General features: G+C 38.6%; 1 protein-coding gene and 1 pseudogene across 2 annotated transcripts in view; both read right to left on the bottom strand.

The window, feature by feature from the left end:
• The window catches only part of DLG2 (discs large MAGUK scaffold protein 2), a 657,893-nt gene that overhangs the window by 277,777 nt on the left and 359,317 nt on the right, over positions 1-20,799 (bottom strand). The gene's annotated exons all lie outside the window — the stretch shown is intronic.
• LOC102886065 lies at positions 13,076-14,074 on the bottom strand (annotated as a pseudogene).

Genomic DNA, 20,799 nt, shown 5'->3' on the forward strand with positions numbered 1-20,799 from the left:
TCTTTCCCTCCCACCTCCCCATGTAATCCATCAGCATGTGTGTTTACCCTAGCTCCAAGTCATACTTCAATTCCATCCACTTTTCTCCAACTCCAACCCTATACCCATTGGCCAGGCCACTATTCCTCCTTGAGGATACTGCAATAGCTTCTCTATTGAGTTCCCTGCTCTCACTTTGGCTCCCTTACCCTCCTCTATCTATTTTTGACATAAAATCTAGAATGATCTTTTCAAAATGTATATCAGATCATGCCTCTCTCCTGCTAATTTTTTTCCATTGGCTTCTTGTACTTTAAATAAAATCCAAGCACTTCGCCTTGACCTTGTCCCATCCTTCTGATTCCATCTCATTTCACTCTCTGCTTCCCTCACTGTTCTAAGCTACAAGTGTCTTCATTCTACTTTAACCTAAGTTCCCTTCAGCCTTAGGGCACTTGCAGCAGTTGTCTTTATGACTGTAGGGCTCTTCCCTAGTTCTTTTCACAGTTGATCCCTTATTTTCATAAGTCTCAGATTAAAGGCCAATTCCTCAGAAAGCTCTTTGCTGACTACCCCATTAAAATAGCCTTCCAGCCTATCTTTAGTGTGCTGTTTTAACTATAGAACTTAGGCCTACAGTATTAGGCCTTAGGTATTTTGCTTGTTTATTATCTCATCCACCCCAATGAAAGTTTCCTGTAACTAGGGACTTGGTCTCATTTACCTCCATATCTCTAATACCTGGAATACTATGCAGATACTTAATATTTCTTGAATTAATGAATTATTATATCTGTTAGGTCATATAACTTTACTTAAATTATTAGAATTTATTTGACAGACTTTTATGCATATTATTATGAGCCAGGTACTGATCAGAGGCCTTTCAGAAGGAATTTGTCATGTAGGGAGAGAATGGTTGATTAAACTGGACTCAATGGATCAGAATTTTTGAGGGTAGGCTCAAGAATCTTAGTTTTTAAAAAGCTTATGACGGATGATCAGTCAGATGTGGGGACCTCTTGTGGAGATGTAGCTCTTTGTTCTGTGCACTCTTGCTGGCCCATCATTTATGCTGTATTTGATTTCAGTCTCAGGTTGTGCAGTGACTGTGCTGGTTTGTAAACTGTCCCTTTGGGGCTCTGTCATCCATTAGGACTTGGCAAAATGGCTCAGGAATTTCCTTTAACATATACTTTGAAAGGGAATATATGAACATGAGAACAGTGACACATATAACACAACCCACGACAGAAACTTTCACCTCACTCCCGGGCTCTGTCCATCATATTGTGCTTTGTGCATGGGCCTCTGGTGATACAAATGTCTCTGAGAACCATATAAGGCTGTAGGTATTATGGTTTAGGTATTCTTGAAGCCCTCATAACATATTCCAGTGCCCCTAAAAACACTGTTACTAAGGGTTCACTTACCTCCACAATACCCAAGTCCCAAAACAGCTCAGACAAAAGGTTAAACTCTGGGGCATGAGGCTAAAATCCTGCCCTAAAAGATGTGCTTCTCGCCTTATCCTCTAAGCCTTCTATTCTGAGATGAGATGTGTGTATATGTTTCCAGGCTGACAGATTCTTTAGGTTAGGGTCACATTTGAGGCTGAGGCCTTTCCATGATGGATGGTGATAATAAAAGCAATCTTCTAAGTTTGCTCAGCATGTTCTCTCTCTTGAAATCAGTAGACTGGCTGTAAATGTTGTTAAATTTTTTTTAAAATGTAGTTTTCTGTGATGAAACTATCACTAAATTTAATCAGCTGTTAAAAACTCGATCAATAGGGAATTGATTAAATAAATTATGAAATGTCCACATAATGGATTACTATGTAACCATTAAAAACAACATGCATGTTTAATATTCTGATACTGAAAAATATCTATGTTATATTGTTAAATTGAAGAAAAACAATTTGCAAAACTATATATGTAAACCTGCTTGTTAAAAAATGATATATGATCTGATAGAGAATGCCTGAAAGGTTATACACCGAATGCTAAATGTTAATGGTAATTTCAAAGGGCTATAGTGTTGGGGACATGGCGAAGGAGAAATGCTAAAGAGGAGAGAAGGGATTGCATTTCATTTTATAGTCTTCAGGGGTATCTGAATAACTTTTAAGTGAACATGTATCTCCATAACAATTTTATTTTATTTTTTTATTTATTTTTTAGGTGAGGCAACCCTTAGTTGACCTCACAGATTGCAAGGACCTTGTCAGCTTACAATCCCTTATTTTTTATTTTATTTTTTATGCCTACAGCACCTGGTCTCCCATCCAAGTATTAACCAAGCCTGACCCTGCTTAGCTTCCAAGATCAGACAGGATTGGGCTTGTTCAGGGTGGCATGGCCATAGACTCCATAGCAATTTTAAAAGTTAGATAACAATTGTTAACTACTGAGTTTGAGGTTTGTGTTACTTTGACAATAAAAAACAAGGGCTGCCAAAGCAAATTAAAAATACAGTAATAGTTATAGGAAAACTGAGTAAATTGAAATAATCAAATTTCAAACACTGCATAGATCCATTCAATAGATATTTACCAAGTGTATTCTTTGTGGCTGTCTTTGTACTGAGTTGTGGGGATGCACCAAGGAATAGAGCAGTGGCTCTGCCCTCAGTGACTTAGGGTCTAACAGAAGTTCTCAGCTGGATATGGAAATGTGGGGAAGGGGGAGATATTTTTTGTTTTTAAAATGTCAGATTTTGGGGTCAGTAATGGCATTAATTGTGCAAGGCCCAGGTATATTAAATGTCCTATGAACTGTGATGAAGTCATACATAGTAAGGAACTGTCCTATCAAAAATGCAGTAACACTTGCAATAAGAAATATTGGATTGACGTCATTTTTCACATAAATATACTAATTCCAAATGAGCCTTAATGAGATTATAGTATAAGTGAAAGGAATTCTTGTTTTTTTTTTTCTTTTCTTTTTCTGTACAGTTGACCTTGTTCATAAGCATTAAAATCAATTTTAAAGAGAAGGAAAAACTGTCTCTAGAGATATACCTGTTAAATGGTCTATTCCTAAAGCATCTGAAGGGCTTGAGTGCTAAATAAGGTGATATTAAGGCCAAAATCCATTAATACAAAACTCAAACTCTGGCTTCTGCATGCAGGACTCACCTGATATTTATTAACACTATAGCTCTTTGGGATAATGGCATTCTTTTGTGTTTGAGCTTATGTATATTTTAGCACCTGACTATTGTCCGTAATTACATTTTAGCATTTCTCTTACTGATCCCGCACCTAAAAATAAAGTCATTTCACTGCCTAAAAGCTCCCAGAAAACAGTTTTCTGAGTTCAGGCAAACTGTGTCAAGGACTCTTAAATTCTCTCTTTCAATTGTTTCATCAGTCAAAACAAGGGGAAGAAATCTGAACAGACAGAGATGCTGAAAATCTCTCTCTCTCTCTCTGTCTCTCTCTCTCTCCCCCTTTCTCTCTCTTCAAGAGTTTAGGCCAGATGCTTACAAACTGTTCCACATTCTGGATTTTTCTAATTGTTTCTTCCCGATCAGAATCAGGTCAAACATTTTTAGCAAAATCTAGGGAATAATATTGTGTACTGCTTACTGTATCACATTAGGAGGACCAAAATGTGAGGTTGTGTCACTGCTGGTGAGTCTAAGTCTGGTCACATGGTTAAAGGCCACTAGATCTCTCCAATTCTAAAGGCACTTTTAGAATGGCACCTTTGTAAATAACAATATGTAGGGTGATCTTTTGAGGCCATGTGAATATCCTTTTTCCCAATAAACTTTCATCTCATTTTTTTTTTTTTTTTTTTTTAGCATCTACTGACTATGCTTGCCTGAAACAATTATTTTATTGGGATCAAAAAAAGGTAATTCTCTAATTTTCTATTTCTTCTAAAATTATTAGCTGGTATTCCTCTGTGAAAAATACCTTTCCCTTTATTCTCATATTTTTTTTTATCTCTCTCTATCATTATGGACTCATATTTTCTGTTTTTTGATTTCTCAAACATTATAGCTCATTATTATGCAGTAGACTTCTAATTGATTTGTAAGCCTTCCTCAAAATTCTGTCTCTCTCTCTCCCTTACTCCTTCTTTTTTTCTACTTTGACCATTTTGACAGTCATCTTGAATATCATGGCCAGTCTACTTTTTTCTAAATACTGCTTTTCAGATTTACACGTGATGCAGATGCTCTTATTCTTCTGTGCTCCTCACTGCTTTCAGATTATATGCAAATTCCTTATCCTCACCTTTAAGGCCTTGCATAATCTGGCTTTTACTATAAGCTCTTTAGTTTCTTAAGAATACAGACTTTTCTAACATGATGAAATACTAGAGCTGATTTTGTCCAATCCTTCCATTGCATAGGTAAGAAGACTGAGGCCCAGAAAATAGAGTCACTTGCCAGGATTACACAGTGTATTTGTCACAGAGTCCAATGGAAGTACCTGTGTTCAGCCTCCTGTATCACACATTTCCTCTCTCAAGCAAATCTTCTGCCGCAGCCAGAAGCTTCATACACATTCCTATCCCAATATTATTTATTCTTTATGAATCTCCTCCTCCTTCCTGTCTTGCTTCCTGTTTCCTAGGATCCTCTGAAATCTTGATCTTCCTTCATGTCCAGATCAAGTTCTGTATTTCCAGACTGTCTGTGGAACTCTCTTAGCTATTGGCCTCAAAACCTGGCAGCATTATATAAATTTTCATTCTCCTTAAGTACTTTATTATTATTTTTAAGGTATATAAGTAATTCGAACTCATTTTAACTAATTAGAACGATAGAGAAGAACAGCAAGCAAACTGAATATATTCTTTTTTCTTCTCTAACCTTCTGGTAACCACTGATAGTAAATTGAATATATGACATCTATACATTTTTCCCACACATATATAAATAATATCCTCAGTTATATTTCTGATGTCTAGAATAGTATCTGGTACATGTAAGTTATGAATATATTTAGGTGAGAAAGCACATATATTTACCTTCATATATATATTATTGTTTTTAAAAAATAGATCGTATTATGTAATTTGCTTTCTTTTTCAATTTAAATTACCTTTCTATGAATAAATGTCACCAACTAGACTGTAAGCCTCAGGAGGGCAGTATCAACCATTGTGTTAGTCCTCTTGTATTCTTAGGATGTGACACAATTTCCTCTCCTCATACATTATTATTGAAGATGATTGTAATTACATGGTCCTCATGTAGCTCTTCCTCTACTCTGAAGAAGCCTAAGGTTTACAAAGACTACTATTCCTCTGAAAATCATTATTAACCAGCTCACCAAGGATTTGGTGGCCAATCCTGTGGTTAATAAGGAAAAGAAGACAAACTAGAAAAGAAGTGTTGAGAGGGGAACTAATGGAGGAGATACACAGGACCCTGAAAAGGGGGGCATCGGCTTCCATTAGAGGGGTGGGTATGCTATGCTGGGGCTGCCATCTTGAATGCGGTCTCTTTTGGGAAGTGCTAGCTGGACCACACGACATACAGCCTCCACTCTGAGAGTCAATGATTTTGCAAAAAACTTCTTTCTGGTCAATCAGAGAACCAGAAGAAGCAATAAAATCTGTTCAAAACTCTTCTGAAAAGACAAACTTTATAAAATTGTAAGAATGAGGAAGAACAGCTGTCTTCTGGAATAACCCTTCCTTCATCGCTTCCTTTGTTCCCTCAAGCACATATCAGAACTTCATAAACGCAGCCAAGACTGTACACAGTCCTTTACCAGCAGTCTCAAGTGAATAGTGTAAGTGTTAGAAAAATTTCCATTTACATAGTCAGGGAGGTATTTTCAGTCATTTAAATCTTTTCTAATTACAACCAATTCCCTCCTTCCAGCCCTCCTAATTTAGCACAGAGAACACCACTCCCTACAGAAAACAACTCCCCAGCGAAGTCTGAGTTTCCATTGTTGTGAACAGAGCCAAAAAGCCACACTCCTTGAGTTAAAGAAAAACATCAAGAAAAAACTCATGTATCTCCTCCATTAGTTCCTACTGTCCTGGTTCACTTCCTGCATAAAGCAAGTGCTCAGTAAATAATGGGGGCGGGGCGGGGGCAGAATCCGGAGAATAGGAACTAATAGAGAGGGGATAAAGAGGGAAGGAATCCAGTGAAATTGGCTTTTCTCAATCTTTCTGTGTCCAGAAATTTAAATGTGAAGGGAAGGAGGTCACTAATAAAGATAATACTGGTTATATTGAACAAATATTGAGCGAAAGAGTACTGTGCTGGGCTTGTTATTGCTGATCATCCCAAGAACTTAGCTGAGCTCAATTTTTAAAAAGAAGAAACTGAAGCACAGAGAAGTTAAGAGCTTCCACAACGGCAAAACTGGGATAAGAGGTCCATCTGCATGATCTATGAACTGTGTTTGCGTCCTTTCTCCCTGAAACTTGATGCTGCCCTGTTTCCTACAACCCTGGCTTCCTCCAGCCTCAGGTCTTCAGGTGATACTCTGACAGCCACCTATGCCAGAGCTCTGCTGAATGGACAGCCCACCCCAAACATAAATCCCCTTCACTACCATATCACAAAAGGACTCCTAACAACAGCTCAGGCTCCTACTAGCGCCTGTCATTGCTGTCGGTCACTTTGCCTTTCCGTCTCCATTAACGGTCCCCTACAGACATGATTTTCAGTCCTGCTCCCTAGGGGCTATTCCCTTCAACAACCATAGGTCAGTGTGGGGTCCAGCTCCCTTCTCAGCAGCTCATGAACTTTGGACATTACAGAGAGAACAACAATCTGCCCACCCCCCTGCCCTCAGCATCTGAATCAATGTCAATGCTTTTTATATATCCTGTGGCCAAGTTCAGTGCCTCCCCCACCCAGCTCTCTCCCTGTACTTCACTCTACACGTGGGCCAGTTCCATGAAAGGCTGGCTGCAGGCGCTGACAGGCTGTGGGCTCTGCCATACCTTGTGAGACCAACCAGCATTAAATCTATAAGCACAGTGTCAGGGAAGGAGAAGTAGCATGGGAGGCTGTCTGAAACCGGGACCTAGGACTCTCAAATTCCATTCACTGTCCCAACAGTTGCCAACATCAGAATAAAATATACGTTACTAGCCCTTGCTGTTCTTGGCACTAGGAGTTCTGGGGAACCCAGACATGTAATTTCAGATCCTTTAAAATCCTTTTCTCGGTGTTTTCCCCTTACAATTGAGCATTGCATGCAGATCCTTATTGCAGTTTTCTCTTTTGCCAAACACCTAGCCACCTGAAAAAGTTACCACATACGCTGCCCTGCAGGGGTGGGGTCTCTTGATTATTAGACACTGTTTCCCGCTCCCTCCCGCTCCCCGCCTCAGTGTCTCACCTCTGTGATCCCCTCTTGATCTCTCTGCATCAGCATCTGTGACTACATTCCTTTGCTTCTCCCTTCCTTACCTTTCCTTTGCAGCTGGGCTGTCTATTCCCTCCTCCTGCTGCTGATCTCTCTCTCTCTCTCTCTCTCTCTCTCTCTCTCTCCCTCACTCACACACACTCACACACACACACACACACACACACACACACACACCCAAGCACAACCTCTCCCTCTCCCTCTTCTTCTCCCTCTCCCGTCTCCTATCCCCTCCCTCTGACTGATCTGCCTCGACTTTCTTGCTCCATCCCTTTTTTTTCTTCTCTGGTTGATTTCTCCTGCTCTCGTGAGAGGACAACCTACCACTTACTGTGTTTACCACCTAGCGCAGAGTTTCTGGTATTGCGTTGCCCATTTAAAGTCTAAACTGACTTGCCGCGAGAACCCTATAATTATGCTAATCAAAAAACGTGTCCTCATTCCATTAATATAACTAAAACATCGGGTTAGCTGTCAAATACAGGCAAACCAAAGGAGCTTGCACTCAAAATAAAATAACAAAATTACCTCTGCTTTGCATTTTGAAATGCCATCTCAGGCTGTCTTGTTTATATTTAATGCTCTGTGACTTTAAGTTAAGCATAAGTCTTAAGTTAGGATTTTTCTATGTTGGATTTCAGGGGAAGCTCCCTAGGATTTATAGGGCCCTGGAGCTGCTATAAAACATTTTTTTTCAAAACCTACTTGTTTCTGTCTAAAGTAGAGCCTTCCTGCATATCAAAAAACTGATAGAATGTTTAACCTCCTTCTAAACATTGTCATTACAAGCTGACTGTTTTAACTCCAAGTCAGCCTCCCCATCTGTCCCTTGTTCCCTAATTAGCACCAGTCAGTCCATAGTGGCTTAACTTTGGGCTTTGGGGTTTGTGCATACCTCAAGATTTACATCACCTCTGTGGTAACCTCCATTTCTTACTCATCCTTTGCCAACAACTTATTCCCTCTTAAAAGCACAAAAATATTGCTGATATAATTTTAGTATGGATTTCAGACACACAGTACAGGATTAAAGAAGCACTCAGGGGGAAAAGTCACACTGGAGACATACGAAATGTCTGATTGAAATTTTATGTTAGATAATAGATGATTACAATGCATACCACCCATATGAAGAGAATGTATCAGTTCTAATGTTAGGTGTAATGAAAAAGTCAGGTAAACAAGGAAATGATGAATAGGAGACAAAATAAATGTGCATATAAAACAAATCACTAAGACAAAGTATGTATGATTATACAATGTGTTCTTCAGGATAACATATGTAAAAGTATTTGTTGTATGTATGAAAGGTCTTTTTCTTTTTTCTTTTTTGTTGGCTTGTGAGTGCCTGGCCATCTAAATTGCCTTTCAGGAGCATTAATCCACCTGATAATTAATAAATGGGTGGGTTTTCAAAGCAAGAGAATTGTATTTGGCTCTCTGCCATATAGAAATTCCTAGCTAAGGCTGATCTTTACTAATTGATTGTGCAATAAAAACAATTAACTAATATTTTCTTAAAGAAAGTAAATTGTTCTGCAATTATTTGTGTGTATCTATCCACACACATATATACATATATATCCTATGTATCATAATATAAGTGAAGATAATTCACTACTTTAGTGATTTTATGTCCCAATAGGTGGCAAAAACCAGGGATAGATTTATTTTAAAGAATGCTCAGTGGATATAGTTCTAGCTTCTGTTATCAGTTAGCTTTTGGGATTTTGTGCTTTAGTTCCTTAATTTATTAAAGAAACAAATAAATATTGTTCAAAGAAGTCTATGAGGTTCCATTCAGAGTTACGATTCTGTGATTCAATCATGTGGTTCAAAAATATATATACATACTGTAAGATGTTTGATTCTGCAAAGAGCTAAGTGCCTCTTTTGCCTCCTTCCATTGTAAAAGTCATTCATTTATTTACTCATTCAGACATTCATTCTAGAAGCACTTATTTGGGACTTACTGTGTTTCTGGTTTTATGCTGTATTCCAAGGATGCCAAGATTATTTAGACATGGCCTCTGTTCTTGAGGAGATCTGGGTCTATAAGACAATCTCCTATTTTATAGAATTTCATCTCAAGGGCCTAATTGTAGAAAGTCAAAGTTTCTTATGCAAAGAACTCAACAGCATGCAGATGATTAAGTGCTGATGATAATCGGTATTTCATTTTGGAGACCTTTCTCTCTCCTCCCTCCCACCACTGTCCCACCCCTTTTTCTAGCAGCGAGGGCAGTGTGATAGAAGAAAAAGAGTGTAGGTTTTGTACAGCAGATTCAGGTTTGGAATTTGCGATTCTGGGCAAGTTACTTGCTCTGAGACTCCATTTTCATCTCTCTGATATGATGATAGGGATATCTACTTCAAGAATTGCAGTTATAGTGAAGATTGAATGAAATGATGCATTTAACAACCTACTCCATGAATAATGGCTGTTGCTTTTAATATGGAAAGTTGGAAAACATTTCTGCTTTGTTTCATTTCCTTTTGAAATGAATAAACCAAGAGAGGTAATTTTTTGGGGGCCTGAATCCTCTGAAGACTCTTTGCATACTACCATCCATGGCTGTAACTTCTATGCAAGAGTTTTAGAACCAAGACATCTATGAGAATTCTGTGGGTACTATATAAATATGAATCCATATTAGTTTAAACTATACAAAATTGCTAATATTTGACTTGACCTACAAAAGTGGCAACTGCATATGGTTCAACCTAATACCACTCCTTATATCACTAAAAGCAAATTTCAATTTTGTACTTTTTAATGCGAATTGCACATAAAATTTAAGAATTGTTTTGGGGGGTTATTTCCTGGTTAAAAAAATGTTTAATGAGTAAAATCCATGTGATTTGCTTTTAGTTTAAGGAAGAAATGTTAAAAGAAATTTTGCCTTTTTTTTTTTTTCCCAGAGTAGTTTTAGAAGGTTCAGATTTGAGTTTGATACTGTAAAAATTTCAGCCTCAGGCAATGGAGTAAGGGATATCAAAATCCATATTTATAATTGGCTATTAACAAAAAGAGCAAATCTTTGACTATTTTAAGAGAATGGCATTAAGATTGCCAACTAATGAGCTGAAACTTGTTCTGACTGTGACATATTACTGAGCAAAAGATTAGAGGAAATTAGTATAAAGAGATAAAGAAAAAGAGAGACTTTTTTTTTTTTTTGGTTATACGTGTGGGAGAGACAGAGGATTGGGAGTGCGTAGGAGAAGTGTGAGAGGCTCTGTGGGAGAAGAAGTGTTTAAAATGTTCAAAGAGAACTAAAATGAAGATAGGAAAATATATGCTGGGGCATAGGTTTTCAAAATCAGCTATCCAGACAAATATTCCTAGTGTTGTCATCAGAACTTTTACTAGTAGCTTTTGAACTTCCATCTGTCCTATCCATTGGGCTGGGAATACTCTATCTTGTTGATAACCACATGTCACACTGTCACCTTTGCCTCAGGAAGCCCAATTCAAATCCTACGTCTATGAAATTCTTCCCGGCAAGTAAAGAGCACTTAGTTTTCTATCTTCAAAACTAAAGCAAAGAACTTTTATTTCTTCCAACTCCCTACTCTTAGGTGTTTTGTAAATGATTTGTATTTGTGTTTAGCACTAATGTGTGAGCTAAGAAACATATTTGTACACCTGACATGGCCTTAAGACCATCTAGTCTGCATTTATTGAATGCTTATAATGTGCCAGAGGCTGTGCCGTGTACTGAAATCAATAAAAATAAGACTTGAATTTGCCATCAGAGAGATCACAGTAGTCACCTTCGAAATGTAAAACTGTACTCATGCTATAAACAGCTCTGTTATGTTTCTGAAAATCTTTCCTTATAGGGTTCATTGGGAATCCTATAATTCTGCCATTTGAGATTCATCGCTTCAGCTCTTAGCTTGTTATATATTAAAATCTCGATATAGCTGGGATAATACATTGTCTTCTTCCTGACATCCAACCTCAATGTGAACTGCTGCATCTGATTTTTCAAGAAATAAGTTTTCATTGAGGGAAGACAGAAAAGAGAGAGCTTGAGGACACCAGAATCCTAGGTACACACAGAATGCGAGGAAGGAGAGTTCATGGACCCAAAGTGCCGGAAATGTATCAGAGGTCAGTTTTCACCTGGCAGGAGCAATGCCACTGGATTGAGAAGAAGAGGCAATCACTATAAGAAATGCCATTGTCTATTGCTTTCAGATTTTGAGGCTGGCTTAGGGCTGTGAACATTGAGTCTGCTGGTGCCAAAGAAGGTAGGACCACCTGCTAACTACTGTATGTCAGGCACCATGCTGGGTGCTTTATTTAAGCCCTCAGTTTTTTTGGCACATTTAAGCCCCATAACAATCCTTTGAGGTAGGAGTCAGTTCTACTTTATAGATGAGAAGACTTAGTTCAGAGAGGCTAAGGACTTGTCTAAAGGTATCACAGCTAGTTAGCAGTAAAGCAGGGTTCAAACCTCTCTCTGTTTCTAAAGCCACTATTTTTCCTTCTTTTCACTCTTTGGGAAATAAAGGAATCTAGTCAACTGTAAAGGCCAAATGCTATTCCAAGGGAAATAATATTGAATGAATGTCTACTAGGTGACTAGTCTATGACACATCAGATGAAGACAACTTGAACATGAGAACAAATTTTATTACCAACACTTTCAAGAATAGAAACAAACACTCTTGGTAGGATCCTTTGAGATTTAATTAAAAATTCTGTCCTTTGCAGGAATACTTTCTTCCAAGCCCACTGAATCCCTGTGGTCAGCTAGTAACTACAAGGGAGTAAAATGAGACCCTATCATTCCATGCACTGTACTTGGCACAGTGAAGAGTCTCAGTAAATGCTCAATAATATGAGGAAATGAAGATCCGGTGAGGCTGAGTGACTCATTCAAGATTATTTAGGTCTTATGTGGTATAAATAGGATTTAAAACCAAACCTGTCAGATTCACAAACTTTTGTTTTAGCTGGTGCCTCTTTTGGTTCTGATACATTTTCTGGGGCAACACAAATAAGTCTACATTCATTTTTATGGAAAGGTCTTGCAAATGCTTTATCAATACAACAACTATAAAAATTAGCATTTATTCAATCCTTTCATGTGCCAAATGTTACACTAAACATACATGCAATATTTTGATTCTTTCCCGTAACAGCCCTGTAAGTAGTCATCATTTTATACATGAAGAAATGGAAGCACAGAAAATTAACTTGCCCAAGTTCACAATGATAAATCTAGGTCTGCTTTTTTTCTGTGCATATCTACCTCTTTATATTGTAGAGGTGGTTACAACTTTTTTTTTATAGTATAAAAATGAGCATGGGTATAAGTCATTCAGAACCAAATAATTAGTAAGTACTTAAAAGGATTAGAATTTTTCCCTTTATTTCAAGCTTAGATTAAACTTTCTATAACACAATAAACACCTATGTCTTATAAACTTTCAGACCAAATGGCAACTATATGTATACAGAAGAAACGTATTGTACATCAGAGGTACCAAAAACACCTTCTTTGATATAATCATGTAAGAATTAAAAAAATGAGTATCGTCCAGCATCTGGATGCTAAATAAAGAGCTGAAAGACTAAACAAACAGGGGACTCTCTCTACCCATTTTCCTGTTGCCAACTTTTAGGGTTTCAACTTCATTCAAGAGCTTAACATATGCAGTCCCATATCTACTATCTCTTCTTTAATAGCTTCAAAATGGTGGGTTTAAACTACTTTAAAGCTTGAGCTCCTTCTAAATTTCCCAAAGTGTTTCTGCACTCTTTTTCAAACAGGCCTCCTCTTCAGGGTTCAGCTTTACCTCTATTAGGTCTGTAATACCATTCTCTCCAGGATATAGGAAACACTGAGGAATACACCTTCATTTATTCCGTACAGGCCCTTAATTATGGTGGGAATTGGATGCACTCTTCTAATAGTCTTCAAAACACTTTACATTAGATCAGCTATGAATAAGTCAGTGGCCCGAGAAGTATTGTCTTTTGTTTTAATAACCTCACAGGCACAGGCAATCACTTCCTTGTGGATATTTTTCCACTGCTCAGGACCTTCATCAGCTCTTATATCTGAGTTCAGACCCTTCAGAGGGACATCAGCAATGTTCACTCCATTCCACACAGGACACTTGCATCTCCAAGCTCTCCAAGGATCCTCATGACAGCTCTCAGATTGGATACCAAGCTGTTGTCCAATCAAGAAATGGAAATGGGCAGTGTCCAGATTACAGCCACTTCCAAAAACATGTTTTTGTTTTTTTTTTTTAATTCGCTCAATTTCCAGGTTATATAAGTTAAGATATCTGCTGGACTGGAAACAATAACTAGTTTGCAGTGGGAACTGCATTGGGTAATATTGGAAGTCATTAATTTAAAGGTGGCCACATTTCACCGGATTAAACTAGGGTGTCTTTCTTTTTCCTGATGTGTACCTGCTGCAGCAATCACTAACTTGGAATTTACAGTGACGAGGTAATCTTTCCTGGAAACAACATTTGGCATTTTCATTAAATGCCGCCATGTTTAAGATCCACTGTCTTACCCTTCAGTTGCCTTCATCAACATTCGCAAAGGTAAGTTCATCTCTCAAGCCTTCTAGTAAAATGCTAATAACACAGGGCATGCCAACTAATCCAGTTTCTAGAATGGAGACCTTGTTATGATGGATATGACCTCTTGGAAGTGAAATTTGTCATAAATTCATGCTTGACAGTCATCATTTCAGAGATTGAGGTGAAGGCTAGCTGAGCCCGAGAAGGAGGCCTGCAGCTTGCAGGGAACACAGAGCCATCCCCAGGCAAAGGAAACCCCCTCCCGAAGCACCCACTTTACAGCTGGCCTGCAGGACTCCCACCACCCAGCTTGTAGTGGCTCACCCAAGAGGTAGAACAAGAGACCGGAAGTCAACTCATTGAGCACAAAGGGAGGAAGCTGCTGAGCACCTTAACTCTCCTTCTCCTTGTTAATAAAGCTGTGCGAGGCCTCACACACCACATGTGGGCTTCACCAGGGCCTCCAGAAAGGACTTCTCATGGGTTCTCAGACCGAGGCAATCAAGGGGCTTCTTCTCTAACAAGTGAATCCCAGAGCGACTGTTTTACAAACATGTATTGGCTGTCATATGTGACAGGCATAATAGGCCAACCCAGAAGCCTGGAATTGTTAGTTTTCTATTTTCAGTGTGTATGCCAAGTCACATCACTCTTTGTAACTCCAGAGTCAACAGCTTAAGCATGTCTAACTTCATCTCTCTGGATCTCACCCTCTTTAGGACATCCCAATTTTCCTTTCACCCTCTAATATATCATGTACATTAATCCTAGTTTGTTGCTTCTCGATTCTTTTATAAAAACACAGCAACTAGCACGAAACATATTGCCCTAGGAAGGGTCTAACGACTGTACAGGCCAGAAGCATATCTTCTTCCTAGGCACCAGCACTACATTTCTAGAAATAGGTTCTAGGTAATATTTTGACAGCATCATCAGAGGGCTACTTATGGTCACCTAAAACCGAAAAATTTTCTAAGGAGCTGCTGCCACAGAGCTCCATTCTAAACTGGTGCAATTAATTTTAGGAACTGTATTTTCTCAGACTGTCTGCCTTAGCAAGGAATTTTATATGCCTGGTAAATGTAAGCGGTGGATAAGAACTTATACGGATTGTGCAGTGGTTTGCCTTCTTATGGCTACTTACTGATTTAATACCTCTGAACTTCAGTTTTTCCATTTGAAAATGGTCAAGAATATATTCCCTGCTACTTTTGTAGGAGGTGCAAATAAGATAATGCAAAAAATATAAAGTGATGTTATTATCATAGGCAATCTAGCTTTTAATACCACATTAGAAAGGTAATTATAACTAATAAGCCCATAATCACAGAACCTACAGCCCACAGGTCCTATAACTATCTCAAACACAAGATCACCTGCCCAGATTTTAATTAGAAGAATTTGTTACAATTTAATTGTCCTTTAAAAGGTGTTCAAAGTTTGCTTTCATTGCCCTCTAGTGGTTGTTTTTAAGAAGACATAACTATATTTTTTACATTTTTATTTTTGAGATGTTAGGCCATCTTATAAACATTCTTGAAATATGGTTAAGTTACACTCATTCCTGTAAGTTGGTAACCCTTTAAGAGTCAACCTATAGGGGCAATCCTTAACATCATGTCCTGTGTAATATAGATGTACCATGTCGTGCATTATTGGCTGTGCATTATTTTTTAGGTCTTCACAAAGAATCTGATTTAAAATAATAATCTACCTTCATTTACTCAGTCATTAAATATATGTAGGAAATCTATTGCCTGTCAGGTGAATAAGAAGAGACACATTGTGATGGCTTATAATTTAGTGAGAAAAATAGATTATTAAATACATCATTATAAATTAGCATGGTAAATGTTGTGATAGAGAAAGTACTGGGCATATGAGTGCATTAAGAAACTCTAATGAAGGCATTTTCTGTGTGTTTTGAGAGAGTTTGTTGGACTTATGAGAGAAGGCACTTAGAAAGAGTGACAAGTAATCTGAGATGAAGGATGAGTAGAAGAGTTATTCAGGAGAAGAAGGTGGGCTGGGGAGAGTGTTTGAAGGGAAGAATACCATGTTAAATACGGTTAGATAATGGAGAAAAGAAGGAGTTGTAGAAATAAGGCTGGAATATTTTTTGAAAAGCTATATTGGAGAATTTAGACTTTTCTCTGATGGTTAAATTATAACCAGTGGATTCTGATAAAGTGCACATGCATGCCTTCAACTTTTACTTTTTAAATTCTTATTATTTAAAGGGAGACTCAGTTATTAATTGTAAAGTAATAGTTCAAAGAACTTGCAGTGCCTCCTTTTTATCATCCAAAGTTCTCTCAAAACCTTACATTCCTAGCATGTTGGAGCTGGAAGGGACTTTAGAGATCATGAGTTGCCATCTTTTCACTTTACAGAGAAGTGAGGGCGGGGGTGGGGGGGGTGGTCAGGAATTTGCTCAGGTTGCATTGAGTGTCTCTGTACCTGGGAACTGTCTGCTTTTCCCAGCCCAGTCTAGAACTCCTATTCCTCAGCTGGGATTCCGAGGCCTGCCTAGTCTCCTATAACTCATGCCATGTTGGCTCAGACTGTTCTGAATTCTTGAGCATCCCTGGCTTTTCATCTCTGACTGGACTTCATGCTCCTCCTTTGCAGTCTCATGAAAAGATAGTTTATCTTAGACCTGAGGGGAGGGCCTGAGAGGGTCTTCCCATTACTAAGGAGATCATAAATCCTCCCCAGATCACTAGGTCAGGTTTTGGCTCTTCTATGAAATTCAATTGCCCCTTTGTACTTTTATTGTAGCAAAGCTGTGTGGACTGACTCATTTCATCTTCTAGACTACAAGCATCTTCAGGACATAATACAGACCTTCGTATTATATTACTATATCTTCATAGCAAAGTAGTGTGGAGAGTGAAAGTCCCTTCTGAGTTTGTTCTAGAGAAGGATGGGTGGAAAAATGAACAGAGTGGGGCATCTTATTTCCTAACAAAAGATTTATATAGATATTAGTATGGGAAGAGAAGATATATTATTATAATAGCTTGTATCAGAATTTTTCTCAGGCAACAAACTGAATTTAGAAAATACAATGATGAGCCACCTGAGGTGAAAGGAGTCACTTACAAGCTAGCAAAAATGATAGTTGTACTGTTTTTCATTAAAAAAAATGACCGTGAAGTTAGTAAGAGATTAGAGAAGGGAGGTCAGGAAAGAAAGAAAGAGAGAAATCTGGGCAGCGTTGGACAGTGACCAAAGGGCTTTAAAACCAAAGAGAGATATCTGATGCTGAATTTAAAAATTTGTACCTGTTTGATGTAAACCACTGCCATCCTTTTGAGCCTTAAGAACTGTCTACTACACACAATAGATTGCTAATGAACACTCAATTACATTTACATTACATACAGAAAGTGTGTGCTTTTCTGGAAAGTTGGTGATTCTAGAGACCCCTGACTCATGTTCACGTATGCTGAATATGGAAGCAGATCAAAGAAATGCAAAAAAATAAATAAATAAAAAAATGCAGCTTCTATCCTTCTTAATTCTATTATAAATGTGTTAATAGAATGATAAAAATACATGAAAAAATAGCCACAATTTAGTGTAGTTTATGTTACACACAAAACATGAGAGATATACACAATAAATGCTTTTGTAGTTTGAATCACAGCATCATTTCCAACATGGCCTCAAAAAAGTAGATTTTGAACACAGAGCAATAGCAAGCAATACATTATATGGGAGATTAACTATTGGCTCTTCACTGACCCCTCTCTTTCCTTCAAGGTGGAGAATCATTGATCATTCATGTTCAAGAAGAAGCTGCATTTCTCATTTTGCACTTTCTCCAGCCCTCTTGGCTCTTAGAGTTCCTGGATGATTCTCAATGCTTTGTTGCTTGTAAAAATGGAACTCTCATGTGTAAAAGAGAGAGAAAATAGCATCAAAGCTGTAAATTCTAGTTTAAGATTTAAATCCATTTTTTATTTTTTGAATTATATATAAAAGTCTAGCGTTATGACAACAACCAGTTTTAATACTGTGATCAAATACAATCAACAGCACAAAAACTCAGCCTGCAGACCTGACAGATGCCACTGGGATATACAGTTCTCTGCAAAACCTTTTACTGCCATCTTGTGGATTTTCAGGAAACGACCTCAGTGTATCTTTGAGTTCTAGGTTCATATATCACAGTACGTGAAAATAACTTGAAAAATGTATAAGAAAAGAATAGCTAAATATCTAGGTTTCTGTTTAATTTTTAAAATCACTTTGGATGCATTATTAAACTTCTCTGTGGCTTGGTTTCTTCATGAAAAGCGTGAAGTAAGGGCGTGTGTATGTATGTGTGAATGTGTTGAGTACAATACTAGAGCCATAGAAGGCCATTTATAAGTGCATTTTAATTGGCAGAAATATAAATAGAATTCTTTCCCTTATGCCATTAGAGCCTTTCAACATAGAAAATTATGAAAAAAAAAAAACCTAATTAGGCAGGGCCAGTTGGGGTAGGAAGAACTCAGTGTTGGCACAGCAGCAGCATCATAGGGCCAGGGTTGCTTGTAACTGGAAATAGGCTGCTGCTCTCTTCAAATGACCAATTTCTATTCGGCTTCAACTTTTCTGTGAATCTTTCCTGGATTAGGCATTATCTGAGCTCCAAAAGGCTAACTTAGTAAACCCCCATGGTCAATCCCAGATGAAATTACTTTGGATTTAGTATGAGAAAAGAGGAAGGGTAATAGACATTTATTGTACACTTATTATGTTGTAGGTGTTTCACACAGTCCGATTTCTATTATCTTACACGGTAAAATTCTGAAAATTCGGAAAGTTTCAATACTTTGACCAAGACCACATAGTAAAAGTGAAGCTAGAACTAGACCCTAGGTCTGCCCGATCACAAAGTCAGTATTTTTTTTCCCCTTCCACATCAACCTGACAAATTCTATCAACTCTCTGATCCAGCTATTTCCCTGCATGATATTGCGATTTACAATAAGAAATATGTGTTTGGTCTTTGTCCCCCTTTCTGGCACAGAATGCCTAAAACCCTTGAAATTTCCTAAGTGATGAGAGTGACAAAGGTGTTTTTTGTTATGTTAATAATCTAACTTTTGGACCAAACCTAAGAATAAGGGCTGGTTGCCAAGAGAACCAACCATGTGATTAGACAGTTGTAACTTTGGGTCCCTACCCCCAGACATCTTGGTAGAGGAAGGAGGCTGGAGATTGAATTCAAGCACGTGTGGCCAATGATTTAACCAATCATGCCTATGTAAGGAAGCCTCTGTAAAAACCCCAAGAAAAGGGTTCAGAAGCTTCTCGGTTGGTGAATACATGGGGGTGCTGGGAGACTGGTGCTCCTGAGAGCGTATGGATACTCCGTGCCCTTTCCTCACACTTTGCCCTACGCATCTCATTCATCTGGCTGTTCCTGAGTTATATCCTTTTATAATAAACAGTGGTCTAGTAAGTAAATGGTTTCTCCGAGTTATGTGAACCCAAGGAGGGGGTTGCTCTGATCTATACCCAGGGGAACAGAAGCACAGGTGATGACCTGGACTTGGGGCTGGCATCTGAAGTGGCCTGGGGAGTAGAGGGTGGGCCGTCCTGCAGGACTGAGCCCTTAACCTTCGGGATCTGATGCTACATCTGGGTAGATAGGGTCAGAATTGAGTTAAATTGTAGGACACTCAGCTGGTGTTGGAGAACTGCTTGTTGGTGTGGGGAAGCCTCCCCCACCCTAGGTCAGAATCGGTGACCACAAACTTCACCCTGCTTAACACTTATCTACAAAATTCTGCTGCCCTTTCCTCCCCATTCCCTTTGAAAGCCTTAGGAGGTATACAGTGTGCCTCCTTCCGCACCAGTCTCACCTCTCCCCAAAGTCCCCCTCACTCCCTATATCCTAATCACCTTATACGTGGTGTGCTCTCCCTGATTTCTGGGCCACGGGACACACTGATCTCCTGCTTCGCTTTTCCTCCCTTCCCCTGCCCCATGGCCTGGCTATGCTTTATACATCTTTCAAGCCTGAGGTAAGACATCACATCTTCAGGGATCTCTTTCTGATTCCCCAGTTTGGGTCACGTTCCCCTGTTTGGGCTCCCCACCATCTGTGGCTCCCTTTGGTAGAACGTTCAGAACTCAAATCTGCAAACTCTATGAGGGTAATAAGGATGAGACCTATTGTATTTGTCACTATATCTTTATCCCCTGGCGCAGTGTCTTATCCAGGGTAGGACAATGTATATTCCGTGTTTTCTTATATTTTTCTCTATAATATTCTATATCTTTTTCTTTCCCAACAAAAGTGAAAATAATGGAACTGGAGCCCATGCCCCATTTGACCTGCTCTTCATGTCTCTTAAAGACCAAAATGTGGATTCACCTCAAAAGAACCGATGATCCATTTATTCATTTGTTAGAGTGCGTCTGTAGCTGTTTAATAGAGCTACACAGACTTTTCAGGACAAGGTACATTGGTTTGTAAATCCCTTTGCCTCAGAAAGACATTTTAAAATTACTCTGGGGCCCAAAGTGCTTGAAACAGAAAATCATTACCATTAAAAATGAAGCCTTCATGGTCCACGGACATTGGCAAAGTTGATACCTTGTCCTTGCCTGAATCTCTTGTTGATATACTTGGATGAGCAGTGTTTGGGAAGGCACTGTCAGCTGCTCAAATGCAAGCCTAGACCCCTCCCAATGGAGGCTACTCCCCTGAAATAATTTCTATTGCTTAAGGAGCAATTCTGATTCTCAAGGTTTTATATCTAAAAAATTCGTCAAATAGAACTCGATGAGCCAAATGATCTCTGATAGACATTTATCATTTATTGCTCAGTGTCCGAATATCCTTCTTATTTTGGGCCAATCCAACATAGGAAGGAGACATAGCTTTA

Source organism: Pteropus alecto, unplaced genomic scaffold (assembly GCF_000325575.1).
Source record: "Pteropus alecto unplaced genomic scaffold, ASM32557v1 scaffold7, whole genome shotgun sequence".
In the NCBI taxonomy this organism is placed as follows: domain Eukaryota; kingdom Metazoa; phylum Chordata; class Mammalia; order Chiroptera; family Pteropodidae; genus Pteropus; species Pteropus alecto.